The sequence below is a fragment of the Cervus elaphus genome, chromosome 5, assembly GCF_910594005.1.
Source record: "Cervus elaphus chromosome 5, mCerEla1.1, whole genome shotgun sequence".
Lineage (NCBI taxonomy): Eukaryota > Metazoa > Chordata > Mammalia > Artiodactyla > Cervidae > Cervus > Cervus elaphus.
The window spans coordinates 131247876-131268312 of record NC_057819.1 but is presented as its reverse complement, the minus strand read 5'-3'; positions in this window follow the sequence as shown (position 1 = coordinate 131268312).

The following is a 20437-nucleotide window of genomic DNA, read 5'->3' as shown; positions in this document are numbered from 1 at the left end:
CCTAGTTGCTAACGAATCCAGGGCTCAGCAGGCCAGTTAAGCCCTTTGGCAGAAGCCTATAGGAGAAATGTCTAAATGTAAACTGTGAATCACTGGAAATGGGAACTCTGTCAAAATAAGGGAATTAAGTTCATTAAAGGTGTGGTAGCTTAATTTTCTGTGCCAGCCCATAATGATCAGGGCTGGCACTAAATGCTCAACTAGCAGAAACCCACCCAAACTTGGCAGGAGAAATGACCCCAATCAACCAAGCCGCCTGGCTTTCCCTTTGGGTTAAATGTGCTCAAATTAGTAAAAAGTGGGGTTGGACTCTGCCCCTTTTCTGTCTTCTAGATTGGTGCTGTGCTGTATCAACACCAGACGGACAAAAAGCCAAGGAGACTCCGCTCGGGGGGCAGTGTAGCTGACATCTTCAGGTGGGAAAAGCGGTCTTTAACCCAGGAAGCATATTAAAAAGCAGAGACATTACTTTGCTGACAAAGGTCCATCTAGTCAAAGCTATGGTTTTTCCAGTAATCATGTATGGATGTGAGAGTTGGACCATAAAGAAAGCTGAGTGCCAAAGAATTGATGCTTTTGAACTGTGGTGTTGAAGACTCTTGAGAGTCCCTTGGACTGCAAGGAGATCCAACCAGTCCATCCTAAAGGAAATCAGTCCTGAATATTCACTGGAAGGACTGATGCTGAAGTTGAAGCTCCAATACTTTAGCCACCTGATGTGAAGAGCCCACTCATTAGAAAAGACCCTGATGATGGGAAAGATTGAAGGTGGGAGAAGGGGACGACAGAGGATGAGACGGTGGGATGGCATCAGTGACTCGATGGATGTGAGTTTGAGCAAACTCGGGGAGATGGTGAAGGACAGGGAAGCCTGGTGTGCTGCAGTCCATGGGGTCGCAAAGAGTTGGGCAGGACTGAGGGACTGAACTGAACTGAAGATTTCTACAACAGATCCTGCTATTTTCTTGTTCTTCTTGATCTAGCATACTCATAAACTATAAATAAAATAAAAATCTTTACCATATTTTCTCAGGGAACCTTTAAAATCTTCAGTGAGAGAAACATCGAGTATGGCTAAAAAGAACACAAAAAGAACTGTATTATTGAATATCTGCAAGATCTTGTTCTAAGATCTTTCTCTAGAGGAGCCCAATCTTCAGGAACCTCATGAAGTACTTCTTCCTGATGGTCTCTGTAGACAGATGAAAAAACTAAGATAAGAAGCAGTTAAATAATGTGGTCCCAGTGCCCAGCTGCTTAATGCTGGGCCCCACATCCCAGCCGGGGCAGTTTGACTCTCTGCATTGAGGCAGATCAACGTGCCATAGAAATATGTCAGCACATACTTGACAGTGATCTCATGACCTGGGGTACTGGGCTATTTTGCCCCTTTTTCCTTAGTAGAAGAGTAAGTTAATGCTCAGTACAAAACCCCCAGAAAAGCTGGGAAAACCACAGGGGTGCTCATGGACACCACCTAAATGACTAGTGATTTCACAACCCAGACAACTCTTAACATATTAGACTGATGAGTGTCATTTAGTTTTTCTTCGTACACACACACACACACACACACACACATATATATATATATATATATACACATAGTAATAATATGAACATTGCATTGTAGCTGCCTTTTTATTTGTCAACATAATCCCAACCCAGCCTCACCGCTCTAGATGTTGTAAATCAGACGTGCAGTCTCTGGTTCACAGGTAAATGCCACCGTCATCTCTACTGTAAAGAAGGCTTTATTGCAGCACGACCACGTGTCTGTTTAGTTGCTTAGTCATGTCGGACTCTCTGAAACTCCACAGACTATTGCCCACCAGCCTCCTCTGTCCACGATTTCCCAGGCAAGAATACAGGGTGCCATTTTCTTCTCCAGAGGATCTTCCAGACCCAAGAATCGATCCTGCGTCTCTTGCTGTCTCCTGCATTGGCAAATGAATTCTTTACCACTAGCGCCACCTGGGAAACCCACTTCCATCTCTGTGTGTGTATGGTCAGGAACTATGTTGGCAGAGTTCATAACTGTAACAGAGACTCTGACCCACACATACCAAAACATTTACCATCTTGCCAACTCCTTACCATCCTGTCGCTTTCCAATAACTGTTCTAATATGGCTGTAACAAAACCCTGCATTTGTATTTAAGTAAATCAGGGTGTGGCATACTTTTAAGCTCCTTCTAGTCAAAGCTATGATTTTTCCAGTAGTCATGTATGTATGAGAGAGTTGGACCATAAAGAAAGCTGAGCGCTGAAGAATTGATGCTTTTGAACTGTGGGTTGGAGAAGACTCTCCAGAATTCCTTGGATTGCAAGGAGATCAAACGAGTCAATCCTAAAGGAAGTCAGTCCTAAATATTAATTGGAAGGACTGATGCTGAAACTCCAATACTTTGACTACCTGATGCAAAGAACTGACTCATTGGAAAACACCCTGATGCTGGGAAAGATTGAGGGCAGGAGGAGAAGGGGACGACAGAGGGTGAGATGATTGGATAGCATCAGCGACTCAACGGACATGAATTTGAACAAGCTCCGGGAGTTGGTGATGGACAGGGAAGCCTGGTGTGCTGCAGTCCATGGGGTCGCAAAGAGTTGGATATGACTGACTGGCTGAACTGGACTGATACTTTTAATCTCTTCATGGAATAACAAAACTTCCTGTTGTTTGAGAAAAGAAAAAATTGAACCAATATTTCCTTTAATTCAATAAAAAAATCCATTCATTAAAGCAGTTACTTATCATGGGCTTCCTGAAAAAAAACAATGTGTAGAGTAAACCTGTGATTTATCATCTGAATTATAAATCATATAGGACAACAGTAATTATACCTGGGCTATCCATAGTAGACTGAATTCCATGTTCAGTTCCTAATGTTTAATGATCCAATCATTATTGAATGCTTGTTAATGTGAAAGTGTTAGTCACTCAGTCATGTCCAACTTTTTGCAACCCCAGGGACTGTAGCCTACCAAGCTCCTCTGTCTATGAGATTTTCCAGGCAAGAATACTGGAATGGGTTGCCATTTCCTTCTGCAGGGGATCTTCCCAATCCAGGGATCCAACCTAGTCTCTTGGTTTGCAGGCAGATTCTTTACTGTCTGAACCCCCAGGGAAGCCCAATCATTATTTTCTCATGTCAAATGAGTCTCCAACTACACGGTCTTCTAGCAACTGCCTTCTGATCTTCTCTTTTTATCTCTACTGACTTTTCTCTTCTTCTCTCTCTGAATATCCCTCTAGAAGGAAGGAGCCCTCACCCTAGGTAACTGGGCACCCAGCCTCCCTCTTCCCTTTCTTCCAACAGTCTCCCTGTATCGCAAATAGAGAAATCCCATGCGTTTTTACAACTAATCCCTAAGATCTCCCTGCCTTCTCTCTGATTCCTGACAACGTTCTCTGCACAATTTGTTCACTGGTGGGTACATGAGTTTTATGTGGTGCTAGAGCCATTAAAGTGAACGTTTCAAGGAAGAAGGAGGGGGTGGAAAGTTAAAGAAACAAGGAGTTTCTTTCCAAAAAATCCTCCGTGGTGGCTCCAGAAGGGCCCCTGGTCGGAAATGCTGAATCTTGTGTATGAAGCCTTCAATGGCAAAGAAAAACAGGCCACCCTTATTAGAAATTTTCTACAGCGAGAGATGTAACATCATAGCTAAATTCAGTCGGCGACAGGTCGAGCAACAAAAACCAGGAGCCGAGGCAGTCTAGTCGGCTCTGAAATTTGATTCAGGCACCAGATTATGAATAGATTTAACTAGTTCGCCAAATGAAAATGTAGATTTTGGCACCGTCTGAATTTTTTTTTTTGCGGGAGAGGGGGTGTTCTATATGTGGAGTCCCAGTACATGCTGAAGGGATATGAAAAAGAGCTTTTTATATTCTATAACTTCTCAGTGGATGTTAAAGGGTGGGGGTGGGGGGACCAATTAACCCGATAAATGCCAAAAAGAAAAAAATTGAGCCTCTTTTTACTACCTAGAGCAGGCAACTTCTCCTATTCGCCTTACTCTATAATGCCCGGTTTTTCATTATTCGAAATGACACAACACCAACCGTGGAGAGCCAAGCAGTCAGTTACCCAGGTCAGAGTATGACTCAGTCGCTTACATCTGGCCCAGTCCCTTTCTGGAGGAACTGTGATATGGCAGGGGCTGAAATCCCATAGCAGGTAAGTAGCACATTGTCAGTGAAGGATATGGAATCAAACTGTAATTGTCCTGAGATTTCTCAGATTCCCCTTCCTTTCCTGGTGAGGCTGGCGGTGTGTGCCCCGGACACAATGAACCTCAATTTCCTTCTGTTTCTTTAGCACTGGCCCTCGGAGCACTATTATTCTAAGCTTTGTGATGAGAAACAAAGATTAAAACAAATGAAAATAAATGACGGAGCATGGGGATCTCTTTCTACCTCCACACTGCAACCTGCTTCTCTTCAATCTCCGGCCTTGTACCACTTTGTTTTAATAAAAAGTCCCCAATCGTTGTCCCTTAAAACATGCTGTTCTAACACCAAAGAGCCAAATGCATTGAAAAACTTGCCCTAAGGCCATTCGATGCACACAAAAGCGAATTCAATAAAAACACATTTGATTAAAAAGGCGCCTATTCCTGGAAATAAGCATGAGTGACTTTTGATTGTTGTACCTCTTTTAGCTACAGCAGGGCGCTTTTGGATAGACTGAAAGGCTGATATTCAAACAAATTTGCTCCTGTTCGGAATGTATGTTGAGTGAGTCCTACCCTGAAGTTCTGGTAATTTCAGCGAAAGAATGTAACATTTAGTCTATGCGTAATCATCAGAGAGGGCTGTCAGACCCAGAATTCCTGAAGGTTATGGAGTGAGGTGTGGAGGACCCAAGTTCAAGGGTCAGATTCTGGCCGTATCACCTTACAGCTGCGAGACCTGCATCAAAGGCGACAACCTTTCTGAGACAGAGGACCTTCATCTCAAGACGAAGATGATGATACTAGTCTAATGACATTTAAAAGCACAGTAGATGCTACAAGAAAATGTTCCATTCAAAACGCATCTGATGGGTGTCGTCTACATAGGTTACCGACAGGGAAGTGATAAATGGAAAAGTTTCTGCTCAAGACCCTCCAGAGCAAACATAAAACTACAAGTGTTTCTGAATTTAGGAGAGACTCGTCAGGTACAAGGAAATGGAACGGAAGAAAAGTGAGTTTCCCAGGTGCCATGTGGGAAGAGTGAAAATAAAAATACTTAAAATAGTACAGATAAAAAGCTGCTTTGCCTTTTGATTCAGCATTTCTCTTAGGGTAGGAATTTCTCCCAACTGATGGTACAAGAGATTGGACTAACATCCACTTTCAAACATAACCAGGTTATACTGGTACATTCACATACGTTATAAAAATCTAGTTGTTTAATATGTTGTGATGGGTTAATTGTGTTTCTAAAGCCAGAGATTAAACCAGTTTATATCAGCATTTACTATGTCACTTGGCTAAGCAGTATTTATAGTATTATATATGGACTGAAAGTCAATTACAGTATCATAGAGTCTTAGTGTTGGAAACGTCTGCATATTTATCTTGTCTTACTCTCTGTTTTGGCAAGTAAGAAGTTGTAAACATGCCTATAAAGAGTTGCGGGCAAAGTAACAAAATCAAGTAACTGAGAAAAGTCCTATTCTCAGACTTCCGTCTAACTGCTCCGTTAGCTCATGCCTTAATTCCAAATTCCTTCAGATTTCTACTTATACTATCAAATGCTTCAATAGGATACTTACTCTATAGAAATTCAGCAATATTTTCAACCTCTCTTCAAGTTTTGTTTTGCATTTTTAAGTTTAGTTTGCATAAACACCTCTGAAATCCTCCTTTTCTTTGGTTACTTTAGATTTTTTGGGTTAAACAAATAATTTTTAAAAAAATTAAAAAGTCACTTTAAATCTCCAATTCCTAAGGAAATATGTGTAAACAAAGTTATGAGAGGCAATAGGCTCCTAGAAGAGAGAAAAGAGGGAAAGAAGAGGAAAGTACTGTTAACGTTTTCTTTATACATCCTTGGTATGCTACTCTCGGTATCACGCATAATTTTTGCTTGCCTAAATGAAAATAAAAGCAAATAATAGCCTCAAAGATACAAATTTGAATGGGAAAGAAGTGGGCAGACTTAAAATTAGAGAATAATAGTAACTATTTGTCAGAATGAAGGTCTCCTGTTTGGTGAAATGAGAATGCCAGCAAAATCACATCAAATCTTGAACATACACACACACACATGATTCTCCCATGATCGGTGTATGTGTGTGTATGAATCATGAGTGAGCTGGAGAAAGGGCTGGGAAAGAGAATACAGGAAGTCTCAGGTAGAATAGTGTGTGTGTGTATGTGCTTGGGTGGGTGGGTGTGTGTGTGTGTGAATCATGAATAAACTGGAGACAGGGCTAGGAAATAGAATACAGAAAGTCCCAGGTAGAATAGTGTGCGTGCGTGTGTGTGTGTGTGTGTCTGTGTGTGTCTGTGTCTGTGAGAATCATGAGTGAGCTGGAGAGAGGGCTGGGAAAGTGAATACAGAGTCTCAGATGAATATCAAATGCCCTCCTGGATGAAGAACGTGAACTGCTAGAGCATCTCAGAGAGGCAGAGTAACGCACGCGCATGTGTGTGTGTGTGTGTGTGTGTGTTAAAGGATGCTCCTATACATAATTCTGGATGGGAAGTCTTTCAAATAAATTAGAAATTAAAAAAAATTGGCTTAACATCCACCAAATATGTCAATGGACATTTCAGTAGACTTTAAATTTAAACCTTTACTCTAATGGAAGTTTGGCCAAAGGATTCTTTCCCTTATATAATCACTTAGAAGGAACGAGGGGCTTGTATTTCACAAAGTATGTGTTTAGCTTTGACCAGTATTAGATGAATGAAAATAGAAAATTAGGGACTTCCCTGGAGGTCCAGTGGTTAAGAATCTGCCTGCCAAGGACATGGGTTTGATCCCTGGCCTGGGAAGATCCCACATGCCTGGAGCAATTAAACCCCTGCACCCCAACTCCGGACCCTCTGTCCTAGAGCCGGTGCTCCACAACAAGAGAAACCACTGCCCTGAGAAGGCTACGCGCCACAAGTAGAGAGCAGCCCTCGCCTGCACAACCAGAGAAAACCCGGACACAGCAACGAAGGCCCAACGCAGCCAAAAGTCAGCAAATAAACAGGAAGGGGAGAATAGGGCGTTTCACACGCGGTGCAACCTACTGAATACAGCGTCGCTGTTATCATCTTCGGGAGACCATTTTTCTTTTCATTCTTCCCATTTTAAAAGAAAACTTACAGGAACGTTTTTCCCCTAAGCCAAAGAGACATGTGGATATCGATTATGTTAACATTTTAAACAAGTGACCTACACCTTATTTTCTCTCTAAGAAAGACGCATATGGACGTTACTCAAACCGCCGTAGAGTGCCGTGACTGGGGGAAATACTGGCTGTCTTAGTTAGAAGGCACATTTCTTGTTCCTAAACACTCTGTAAGGGCCTGACACTGGGAAAACTAGGAGGGAGGGATTTCCTTGCTTCCAGTGATTCAGTTAATAACCAGACCTGACTCCTATCTAAGATGCTGCCTCTCGTTGATGACTTTTCTATGGTTTTAAATATGCTTCACTTTATTTTGCAAGACGTGCATATGGATAAGGCAAATTCATTTATGCTACCACACAGACCCGTGTGTACAATTCAGCATGTTCTGTAGAATAAAGGGGTGTTTTTGCAAAAGATGCGGAGGTGGGTATTTCACACATACCATGTTTTTAAACACCACAAGTCTATAGAACACATGTGTACAGATAGAAAAACAAACATGAAACCTCTAGAGGTATATTTTGAATACAGACGCCAGTTACTTGTGGTTGGATTTTGCTCTGATTCCGTTCAGGTATGTGATCTAGGAAGTAATAAAAGTTAGATGTTTAAAAAGTAAAACACAATAAAGAAGAAAATGTGAAGGAACAGCCGAACATATGCATATTTTCGGTCTATTAGCGGTGACATGTTGTGATGAAAAGGGTCGAAGTATTTAGGTTATTTCATTAGCAGAGAAAATACACATGTCCTTTTATTTGCTTTTACTTGTGACACCACTGAGATTTCAGCCCAAATATCATAGGCACATAATGGGCACCAGGATGTCGTTAGCAGGGCAATAGCTAGAAAGGGGATGTTACAGTGGCGTTTGGATGGTCTCATTTCCTACAAGGAGCAGGCATTGCTTTCACAAGAATAAATAGAAAGTGAAAAGAAAGTCAGTCCAGGAATGAAAGATGTATATAGCTATGTCTTCCTCTAACCCATTAAGTCCTCACTTTCCTATAACAGATCAACAAAGCCTAAGTAAAAAAGTGACATTATTCATTGCCTCCTCTTATTCGGTTAATCTAAGTTCAAAACTGGATATACAATAGTTTGTTGGAACAAGCTATATGCTATGTTTAACAATAATTCTATATAATGCTGACATAGATTAAAGTGGATCTGATATGACGCACTTTGTTAAGGAGTGAGTGTGAATAAGTGTGCATATGTGCATATTCATACACACTCATACAAATACAATGCATTCATATAGTCATTTTTGTTTCCTATAACTTGGTAGAAGGAATTAAAACAAAACATAATTGTTCATTCTGTGCTTTGCTATGGCCATTTTGCTCATAGTAAATGTGGGCCCAAATTCTCCCAAGAAAAGTCTAATCAAAACAGAACAAAACAAAGTAAATCTAAAGTCACTAAACTGATATAATTTTAGTTGATAAGTAATATAATGCAATTAAGATGAAACAGTTATTTAAAAGGAAATTATAAGCACAATATATTTTATTATGTCCATGAATATATTTATAAGATGATAAAAGGTCTCATTTGATGAATTCTATATTCAGCTCTTATCTTAAAAAATTGTAGAACAAGAAATATGTATTTCTTTACTATGATAAAGAGCATCTTTCTCAAAACTAAGAGATCAAAATCAATAGAAGCACTTACCCTAGAATCAGCAGAGTAAATTTGGAGATAAGTGTCACCATTATTATTAAAAGCTATAGTGATACATATACAGATTTGAAAATGGCCTGTAACATACAAAATGTGTTTAATCTCTTTCATGATTTATATAATACATATAAAAATCACTAAGATAAAATGTTTCTCTTAGATTTGTGAAAAGTAAAAAATTCTACTTTTAGTGAGGGTGAGGGAAAATAGACCCTCTCATACTGATTGCACATGCATAATCTCCCATAAATTTTCCAGAGGGAAACTCAGCGATACCTGTCAAAACTATCTATATACTTCCTTTTTTGACCCGGCAAACCCACTTGTAGAAATCTGTACAAAAATACACGAGCATAAAATTATTCATGCATCATTATTCATAATTGCAAAGCACTGAAAACAAAGAAATGCCTCTAAGCAAGCAGTTACATCCATGATGTCACATTCACCTGGTGGAATACTATGCAACTGTAAAAAAAAAAATAAGGAAGATCCCTACTATGAATTGAGATGGAGTGCTTTCTGGGATATTACTTGAAAATATGAATACATTTCTCTATAGTATCCTTCAAAAGTGAAAGATGGGACATAAGAAAAGACATATGCATTTTCTCATTTAACAAGATGAAATCCAGAATGAATAAGCCAGAAACTAACGGTATTGATTATTTGAAAAAAGATGAGTCCAAACAGGGTAGGGATCCTGAGGACTGAGAAGACAGCTTTCATTAGATATAATGAAAACAGTGATGTTTTTTAATTTGCTTTTTTTGTGTGTATAATAGACAACAAATCAACAAAATCAACCAGCTTTTTAAGAAAGAACCCCAAATGGAGTACAACCACTAATAATACCCAACCATATTACTAATGAATAACAATCAAATTGAATGGGTTGGGAAAGATAAATATTAAGTAAAGAGGTAACAAGTATTTGACTATCCTAGGAGGTAAAACACTTATACTATAAGGCTATAGCCTAAAGAAGTCTACACAAATATGGTACTTTAGTTAGCAAATAGGTTACAATACTAAAGCCGTCCTGTGTGTATCCTGGGATGGAGAAAATAAGTAAAAATATACTGTGTGAAATGAGAGCCAGGTTTCACATTGCTGGAGATAGAAGTTATAAGTAAGGAAAGTGGGAAAGCTAGAGTGAGTCCTATGGGTGAGACTGAAATCAGAGGTGGATGACCTCATAGTTTAATGAACACAGACAGATGGCCAATTATGCATCACATACAAATATTTCTTAGCTCCATCCTTGAAAGGGTCTTGAAACAATTGTATCTAGGTAGCAATAATTGCATCAAGGTCACAGATCTTCATTTTCTAAATATCATTTTCAAACAAGATGAACCAAGATTCCTTGGGGAAGGAGTGGGGGCAAGGGAAATATGAGTCTGGGAAAACAAGATTGTTTTGCTCATAAGAAGAGAAGCGTTAAAAAAATTGTTGGGAATATGTCAAAGGAAGACGCTCCCAATGGTCACATCTGGAGCAATCTGAACAATAAAATAAAAAGGAATAATGATGGGCTATAACTCATGAAATCATTGATGAATGCCAGTTAATGTAAATGATTGAAAGCATAAACAAATGAAGGAAAAGGGAAAGCTCTTGAATCACACAGAATTTCAATTAATAAGCATAGAAGGAATGGCAGACACATAAAACTAGCAAGAATCATTCCTGCCAACATGGACAAACAATCGTCATAAACAAAAGTCACCAACGGATACTAAAATTAGTCAGCAAAAAGTATGATGAAAAATAGGGTATCCGCACAGTCTCAAATTATTTGTCCATAGCTACTTATTAGTTTCAAAAGGAAATACAGTAATTACAGTGGAGAAGGCTGACATGCAGTCTAAACCACATGATCAAAGTGAACATCCCCTGTAATAACACATGTAGACATCATGTATGTCCTCATATGCTACAATAAGAAGGATACATCACTTCTGAGATACTTTGGCCAAAAAAATGCATAATTTCATTCCAATCATGCGACATTATCATATGAACCCAAAGAAAAACATTCTACCTCAGATTAAGCCACTACACTTTGAAAGCGTCAAGGTCATGTAAAGCAAAGAAAGACTGAGAAACTGTCCCCAATGAAAGGAATAAGGAAATGAAACAGTTAAATGCGATATATGATCTTAAATTGCATCTTGGCCCTAAAAGAGGACAACGGTGGGAAGACAATGCATTTGAAGAAGGCTGGTAGATGACTTGGTAGAACTGTACGTCTTTTCCTGGGTTTGATCTTATTGTGGGTATGTAAAATAACAGCTGGAGAAGCTAAGCGAAGGGCATATGGGACGTTGGGGAGAAATTATTTTTACCTTTTTTTCTAAATTATGCAAACTTTTTCAAAATTAAAACAGAAAAACCAAACACAAATCAGAATAACTGACATTTTTAAAATGTGGAAATTTTAATCAATACGATAACCCCTAAAACACAAATGTGGGGATACTTGATAATTATTTGATGTTTTTGTGACTCTCTACCTGAGGGAAAAAAGAATTGATCTAGAAATGGAGCTCAAAATAAACAGAGCATAATTTAATAATCAAAACTCAGTAGGTTTCTAATATATCTGCAAATATCAGAAAATACAAAAACATATGTTTGCATGAGAAAAGTTCATACTCTCCTAAGAGTGACCTTAACAAACTATGCTAAAAATTCAATAAAGCATCGATGAAAGACCAGAAAAAAGATACTGAATTACAAGATAGTACTATTTTCCTCGATGGAAAAACTCAATATACAAAGGATGAAATCTTTACAAGTTATTTTGTAAATTAAGTAAAGTTTCTATTCAGTGATAATGATAAGTTGCCAAAGTTAATATAAAAATATCTAAACATTTAGACCATTTGGAACAAGAAGCATAATTATGAGGAAATTGTCCCAAAATTATTATGACATTTAAAAAAATCTAACTTCTGTAACTATTCATATTCATCAGAACTTCACACTTACTCAGTAAACAGTACTCAATCAGTTAGTAATAACCCTTTGACAACAAAATTAGACACGTCGTCACACTATACCACAGAACATATTATAATTACAATAGATAATTTATTTTAAATAAATCACAAAAGGAGATAAAAGTATTCAACTACATTTATTCTTATAATTTATATAAATTTACATACTACTTAAATTTATGTTTATGTTTGACATGGTTGACATTAAAGTAATTTTTCTGCATTCCTTTCTTCATATATATATTATACGTCAATCATTTTATAATGTCTGTATAATTTCATAATATATCACTTTAAGATTTTACCATTGAAATGGCACATCAAATCATATTGATTCAATAAAATTTAGTCAACCTTTCCTTAAGGTTAAATACTGGCTTGCGTCTCATCTTTGCTTTTAGAATGAGCTTTGGTAGGGACATCTTAATGTGGCATTTTATTACTTCTGTTAAATACCTTCTTGAGAATCAGTTTAAAGTAGCAGAATTATTGAGTGTGAATATATTTATAGGTTTTGCTATTTCCTGTGATAATGGATAATGCCTTCCAAATTGTGTACATATGCACATACATAGATAAATAAAATAATATTTTCATATAATATACTAGTATAATATATATGTGGATATATGCATATATATACAAAGTTTTATAAATATAAGACAAAATTATAAATATTGTTATCAGGATATCAATATATATTATATATGTATATTTGGATTTTGCTTTTCATCTTAATAAATGTGACCTAACAGTCTTATGAAGGTTAATTTCATTTGCATTTTTATATTTTACCTCTGGGCATTTACTGCTTGCAAAGAAGAAAACTAGAGAATTTCTGCTTTTAAGCAAGTGGAAGAGGAGTATTTGTGATCTCCAGTTCTTACTGAAGCCCAGAGTAGAATTTGTTAGAAAATCAGTCTATCGGATTATAGCTCTTTAAACCTCCCACTTTTTACTCTGGGTCAAATTGGTTCATTTTTTAAAAAACGAAATAATCTCCTTCTGTTTTGTCCTAAAAACAAATAACAGGAACAAAAACAAATACCCTTAACTCTGGCTTCCATCTGTTATGAAGTGAGGAGCATATGCTATCCTGCAATCAAATGCAATTCAGTGGTTGGAAACATTTTTCTGCATGCTTCTGCAGTCCAGAGCAGCCTGATTTGATCCAGAAATTATCTCACTGACTTGGAGGCCAGTGGATTTCACACTGGGTGAGACTTCAGCACAGAGAATCCACACGCTGTTTTTGATATTCATTAATCATCTGGCTAATTTGTTTTAACATAGGAGTGCTGACAGGAAACGAATGTTATTATAGCAACGGTGACTGCATAATCCAGACTATTACGGCATTAACATTTGCGAAGCTGGCAGGTCCGCGTTCAGATAGGGTCAGTGTTGTCTTTTGGTCTAATTGCAAATATACCTACATTTAATTCACATCTGCTATAATCATTGGCCGGACTAGATGGGGCCAGTGGGATAAATGGATTACAACTTTGTTTCTTTTTCTTATGTTGAGCATTATACCAATAAATACATTGCAGTCCTTTGGTAATATGTTTGAATAAGTGTATGGATTTTATTTTAATATTCTGCAATTTAAAAATTTATTGTACAATATACTAAGTATTGAGAGTATGAATTCAGGCATCTTGCAGCTAGTGGTAGCAAAATTAACCCAATTTGGAAAAAAACTTTGTCTCAACTTTAGAAAAAAATGAGAGAAGTAAAAAATTTTATGGATTTCCCCCCAATTATGCAAACATTTTTTAATTTGAAAACTATATACTCATGTAACAAAAGGATTGCTAACTGGAGAGTTCAATTAAAATTTTAATTTTTCAAAGATATTTCTATTTGCGATTTTATATTATTTTCCCTCCATCTCTGAAAGAGGTCACTTTTATTCTGTTGTTAGTAATGATGCTTAAATAGATTAAACAACTCATTAAAAATGTTTAGCTAATTAATGCTTGAACTGGACTCTAATAAATGTCTGCTAATTCCCCGATTTAGGGACCACCCATCAACCAAGACGACATCGCTGCTTTAGGTTTACCATGGCTTCTTGGCTTTAATAAAACTATAAGCTGAATCTGGTATCCAGAACTCCAAGATAAAAGACCTCTTCCTTCTTCTTTCAAACATGTAATGTGGACATCCCCTTCTTTCATCCTCTTGTCAGTGACATTTCAAAAACTTACTCCCATGAAAGAAGATATTCCCCTTTTTGAGTCGGAATTTTCTAAAGATCATTACCAGAAAGTATTTGACAATGCATTTCTTCCTTCACTTTATTCTCTGAAAAAAACATAGCAAATGGCTTGACTAGATGGGGAGAATTGGAATAGAAGGAAAAATCACACTGTGTGAAAGGACTCTTGTTCACGGCACCAAAGCATTAATACACACTCACCCACTAGGATAATAGAGGAAATAGATGGTTCCTTCCCTGAGATGTTTACACTGTTATCTGGGGTCTTTAAACAGTAGCAGAGCCGTGGTTCTCTTGATTTGCTCACTCGTTCTGTTATTAGAGAAATTCTTAACTTCTTCCATGGGGAGCTATTCTTCTGTCTTCACTCTTTTCCTAGGGCCCGTTTCCAGTTCACCAGGACACTGTCGAACGTTGACAGTGAGTCTAGGCTTCTTCCTTCATGTCGGGTAGAGCTGCTCAGCTATCTGTCACACCAAATAAGCTCCTAGGCTTCACACAAGACAAAAAGGCAAATTGGTATCCAGTCATCTTGTTTGTGGAGTACTGCCATTCAAATGCTGGACACATGAAAAGAAAAGCAAAAAACGAATGCTGGACACATGTGTCCATAGAACATGTGTCCATAAGGCTGAAAAAATAAGCCGCAAGGACTTGGAGAATATTTTAATAGTCAACAAAATGTATCTTTTATTTACCATGCAGAGGAAATGTGTTGATAAAACTGCAGATTAAAACAGTAATTATTCCCTTTGATTTGAGTTGTAACTAAAAATGATTATAAGTAAATAGCACACCGACAAATGCATCTTATAAATTTATTTCTAAAGAAAGTTTTAATTCAATGAAGCCACACTGGAATGCTGAGCTGTGTCTTAGGGCAAGAGGAAGTAATGTCACAGGACTCTCAAGAGTCTTCTCCAACACCACAGTCAGTATTTATCAAATTGCAATGACTATAAATGCAAACTATTACATTAAGGACTTTAAAGACAGTTAATAATTTTCTTGGAGATGATTCAAAAATAAAACTGGAGCTCATAAAAACAACATTCAAATTTGCATCAGTTTAAGGGACAACTATCAGAATGAAAATGCTCTTGTGTTATAAATTTGAAGGTCTATTTGGATATGGGCTTTCTTCTTTCTTTTTTTTGCTTTGCTTAGCCATATCTACATTTTACTTTTCCTGTTATATGAGGTAGAGTATGCACCAGGTAATTTGATAATAATTATTAGATAGAGAAAATAATTATTTTAAAGTATATTTTGGAAGCTGCAATTAGCATCTTAACTTGGAATTTGAGTATTATTATTATTTAATTTACTATGTAAACATGTAATTCAGTACATTTATGTAATTTGTTTAAGCAAATTACTCTTGAGACAATAAATAGAATATGTGCTTTTTGTCTGGAACCAGACAAGGACATCCTCAGGGTGATTGCCTGGTGGATCTACTTCCTTTCTTTCATCTCAGGCCTGAAGAGGGAGGCAATCCTAAGACGTGCACACTCATCCTTCAAGACTGGACACCAGTCAAGGGCAGAGGGCAGGTCCTTGTTTTAATATGTGAAGACGAGCTGATCTGAAAATCATTCTTCTGGGGTGATATCTGGTGTGAGTAACTAAAGTCAAGACAAGACTTTTTAAATGCAAGACTTATTTTGTTTGTTTCTTTGTGTATCCATTTAGGGAATTTGAATTATTTCTATATATTGAAAGGGTGTTTTGTTGTTGGATTTTATTTTCATCTTCTATTTTAACTATAATCAGAATATCAGAACTGACATTTTAGCACTATTTTTTAATCAAAACATATATGTTAGAGATTGCTTTTGGAAGCTGTATCGGTATGTAATGTTTAACATGATAACGCTCAGGCTTCACTTCCGCGGAGCCATGGTGCATTTCCAACGTGCTCCTGTCATCTTGTAACAATAACATGCGAGAGAAGAATCGCTCACCAATTTAATACACTAAGTGTGGAGAGTTTTTCTGAAAAACCGTCAGCCAGATTCTTGTTATCAGTTAAATCATAAGAAAGCAAAAGCAAAAAATAAGTCAAATGCCCCATCTCAGTTCTAAATAATAGCTGGCTGGGATTCTCAGGGGAAATCAGAGTCCTGATGCTTACAGACTAGTGGGTCATTCACCAAAGCACCTGCAGTAATTTTGGTCTGACTTCTTGGGATGGATCCTGGAGCAGAATGTACACTTAATCAAGGTCTTGAGAACTTAGCGCAATCACGACTGGGCCTTCTGACTGCATTTCATAAGCTTATTGGTTATTTAGGTATAAGGGTCTTTGTTGATAGCCTAAATTTATGCATTTATATCTCAAAAAAAGGTAAAGCCCAATAGTCCCCTATCACATTTTAGCTAATTTTAATTTCATTTATATCAATATAATTTCATATTGTATATAATTTCTAAGTAATTTCCTAAACATTATGTAATTTTAGAACTATAGTAAATAATAAAGAAGTGAGATTTCTACATATTCTAGATTTAAGTAAAATTAAATACATAAAGCAGTATGATAAAATATTTTTATTTCAAATCTACCTTATTCGTCATACTTTAGGATACAAGAACATCTGTTTAAAAAGATTTACTTTAATTTTTATTGATAATATCAACTTTTCATCTAATGAAAGTGAAAGTTGCTCAGTCATGTCCATCTGTTTGTGACCCCATGGACCATATAGTCTGTGGAATTCTCCAGGCCAGAGTACTGGAGTGGGTAGCCTTTCCCTTCTCGAGGGGATCTTCCCAACCCAGGAATCGAACCCAGGTCTCCTGTATTGCGGGCAGATTCTCTACCAGCTGAGGCACCAGGGAAGCCCTTAGAGTATAAAGGGCGTACTGAGTGTATTTATCATGCGGGATATGTAAATGTGTATACATATAAATAACGAATTTCTTAGAACTACGATTACAAATGGAAGGCCCAAAGGAGACATAACTTTTGGTAAAGAAATGTTGCAGATTATTGAGATTCGGACAGCTGACAGAGCAAGAACCACCTTAGTAGAAAGAAACACGCCACTAAGTGCAATTCCAGCATTGGTGAGGCTCAGGGACACGATCTACTTTGGAAATATGATAATGTGTCTTTCCTGTAAATGTAAATGTGGGCTGGTTGTCTTGAGGTTGTGATATATGTAAGTCAGAGTCCATGCATGCTCAGTTCAGAGACGATCTGCCCGTTTCCATCAATTATCTCTTTTCCTGTGACTTATGTGATACACAAATGACCAAAAAAAAAAAAAAATTTTGGATCTAAAATGATTCTCAAGATCAATATCTGACAGCATTTAGAGACCTCTAACACATTTATAATCAAGTTAAAAATTTAAAAAGTAGTCACTATAGACTGATAGCTCCAATAAAACAAAGAAAAGAGAAATAAGAGAGCATTCTTTTTGTAGTTTGTTTCCAGCTGGTCTGAAAAGAGAGAGAGAGAAAGATTGATTCAGAGACATCTCCCATGAGGACATAGTCTCACGGCGTCTCTAACCTGATTTCCAGGCCAGAGAAACTCTGATGGATATTCAAACTTTGAATGGCTATGCAAATCAAACTTATGAACCTTCGGAGAGCCATCTTTCATTAGGCTTGACTTCAGTGAGGAGTAAGCAGCAAGAACAGATGGGCTGCTTGGGCACGCGGTCTCCACGCTAATCACGGCGAGAAAGAAGAAAACCCAGGGCGGGGCATCCCGGTAGATTCCGGATCAGAAGGCTTCCCGATCATTCAGGGAAGATGCCGGCTGCATTTTAAAGACGCAGTCAGAATCGTCCCATACTTCTGCACACGAAAGAACACAGTTCCCAGGAAAAGAGCGAGGTATGCCCTTTAGTGATACAAGGCAAGGGTCAGTTTGGAGAATCCTTATTGTGAATGTAAGTTCTATACCATGGGGCCAGGAGTTCAGGAAATGAAAGTGGAAAGTCACTTCAGAGAAGAACCAAAAATGAGAGTCAGAGGAAAGATACCCCCAAAACGCACGTGTAAAATTGTGGGTGAGCAAATGTCAAAGCTCGTGTGCACGCAATGACTCCCGCTTCTGTTGCCGAGTTTCTGAGCTGTGAAGCAAGTGCGGAACAAGCCTCCTTCCGTGAGTAGTTTGGGAGGCCTGAGGACAAACAGATTTAATTGCCACCAACCATTTTTCATAGCAAGCATTGTAAGACATGCTAATCCATCAGCAGAAAGTTCGATCATAAAAGTACAAATAAAATGGAAGAAAAAGAATGGGAAAAGAGCAATTCCCCTGGTAGAAAAAGCAGATTAAAACCTCATCTCTCATCTCCCAAACTTTATTGGTTGGACCCCTAAAGGCCTAAAGTACTTATTGACAGCAAAGTTAGTTCAGTAAGTGCTCTTTTGACTGTATTCTTTTCTTCTATATTTTACTAACTAGTCATTTGACAGAGATAGCTTGTTCTCTATTCTATGTGAAGGGAAGAAGAATGATTTTTCAAACTTTTCCTCATAACTCACAGAGCATCAGAGTGAAAGAGGGAAAACAACAGCAACACACACACAAAGGAAAAATGATGAATTTAGAAAGAGTATCGCTGCTGTTTCGTCTTCCACATTTGGTTCAGTTGGCTCTTTCTGAGCTTTCTACTGGAGAAGGCAATGGCAGCCCACTCCAGTCCTCTTGCCTGGACAATCCCATGGACGGAGGAGCCTGGTGGGCTGCAGCCCATGGGGTCGCTAAGAGTCGGACACGACTGAGCAACTTCACTTTCACTTTTCACTTTCATGCGCTGGAGAAGGAAATGGCAACCCACTGCAGTGTTCTTGCCTGGAGAATCCCAGGGACGGGGGAGCCTGGTGGGCTGCCGTCTGTGGGGTCGCACAGAGTCGGACATGGCTGAAGCGACTTAGCAGCAGCAGCAGAGCTTTCTACCTCCCTCTCTTTTATGTCTTTTTTTCTCCCTCTCTCTCTTCCCCTCTTTCTTTCTTCCTTCCTTCCTTTTCCTCCTCCTCCCCCACCCCTTTCTTTGTTTCAGTTTCTTTCTTTTGAAAGAAAAGTTATTAAAAAAAAAAATCACCTCTAAAATAAAATCGCAGACCTGAACACTGGAGTTCTGTCTCTCTCCTTAGGCTCCTTGCCACAGAGAAAATGATTTATTTATTTACTAGGACAGAAAAAAAAAAAAAAAAAAAGGGAAGTGCCTTTTTCTTTCAAAGATTGTCAACATGAAGGCTTGACCTTTGAGACAGGCTAAGGAAAGAAAGCAAGAATTCTTCCTAAAGCTTTTCTTCTTGGTGCCTGACGCCGAGTGTAGCTAATTGTCAGCAGTATTATGAAATTCTAAACTCATTCCATGAGCCTTTACTTAGAAGTGACTTTGGCCGAAAACAACTCAGGCAAACTTTCCTGCTCGCCTCCCCCCCTTCCCTCCCCTGGTTCCGGTTGCTTTCCCTCCATCCATTGTACCACGTCCAAAACTTCACATGGAAACAGCCCATGGCTTGTTTTTCATTGCAGGTTAAAATCAACTTTAATTTTGTTATTTTTCCCCCCCTAAGATGTCGCCCATCTTATTAAGATGATTAGGCTTTTTCTTTTGAAGAGTTACCTGGGGTGAAATCTAATTGGTACACTGGCCACCAAAAAGGGATGTCACAGGCACGAGAGGGAGCAGGCAGGCTGATCCACAGCGAGCGGTGGCTTGATTTCACGCTGAGATTTAAGGTACCATGTTCTCGGCTCTGATGATAAAGCGTCTGTGGTTGTTAAGCATTTGAAAATAGAACTGTGTTTCCTCAACAGAGAGGAACTAACCAACATTAAATATCACATTTTTGTGCGTAACAGCCATATATCGAATGACAGAATGTGACAACAGATCCCGCTGGAGAGATGGCTATTGCCTAGTTTAGCTGAGCTCGAAGTTTTGTGCTGACTTTCGTTCATTAGCTGAGGCTCCGGTGTTGCCAGCATGAGTTACAAAATCGTCCATTTAATGGTTTCAATGAAATTATGTTGTACAGACTGGGTTCTCTACGTGGTAATGTGATGCAGCCAACAGTGCTTAAGGAGAGGACACAGGAAAGGATTTACCGAGCAGTCTCACAGGTTTCCTTAGCAAAACAAAGTGACACTTTACACTCAAGTGATATAGTGTGAATCTGATCAGTGATTAAAAAAT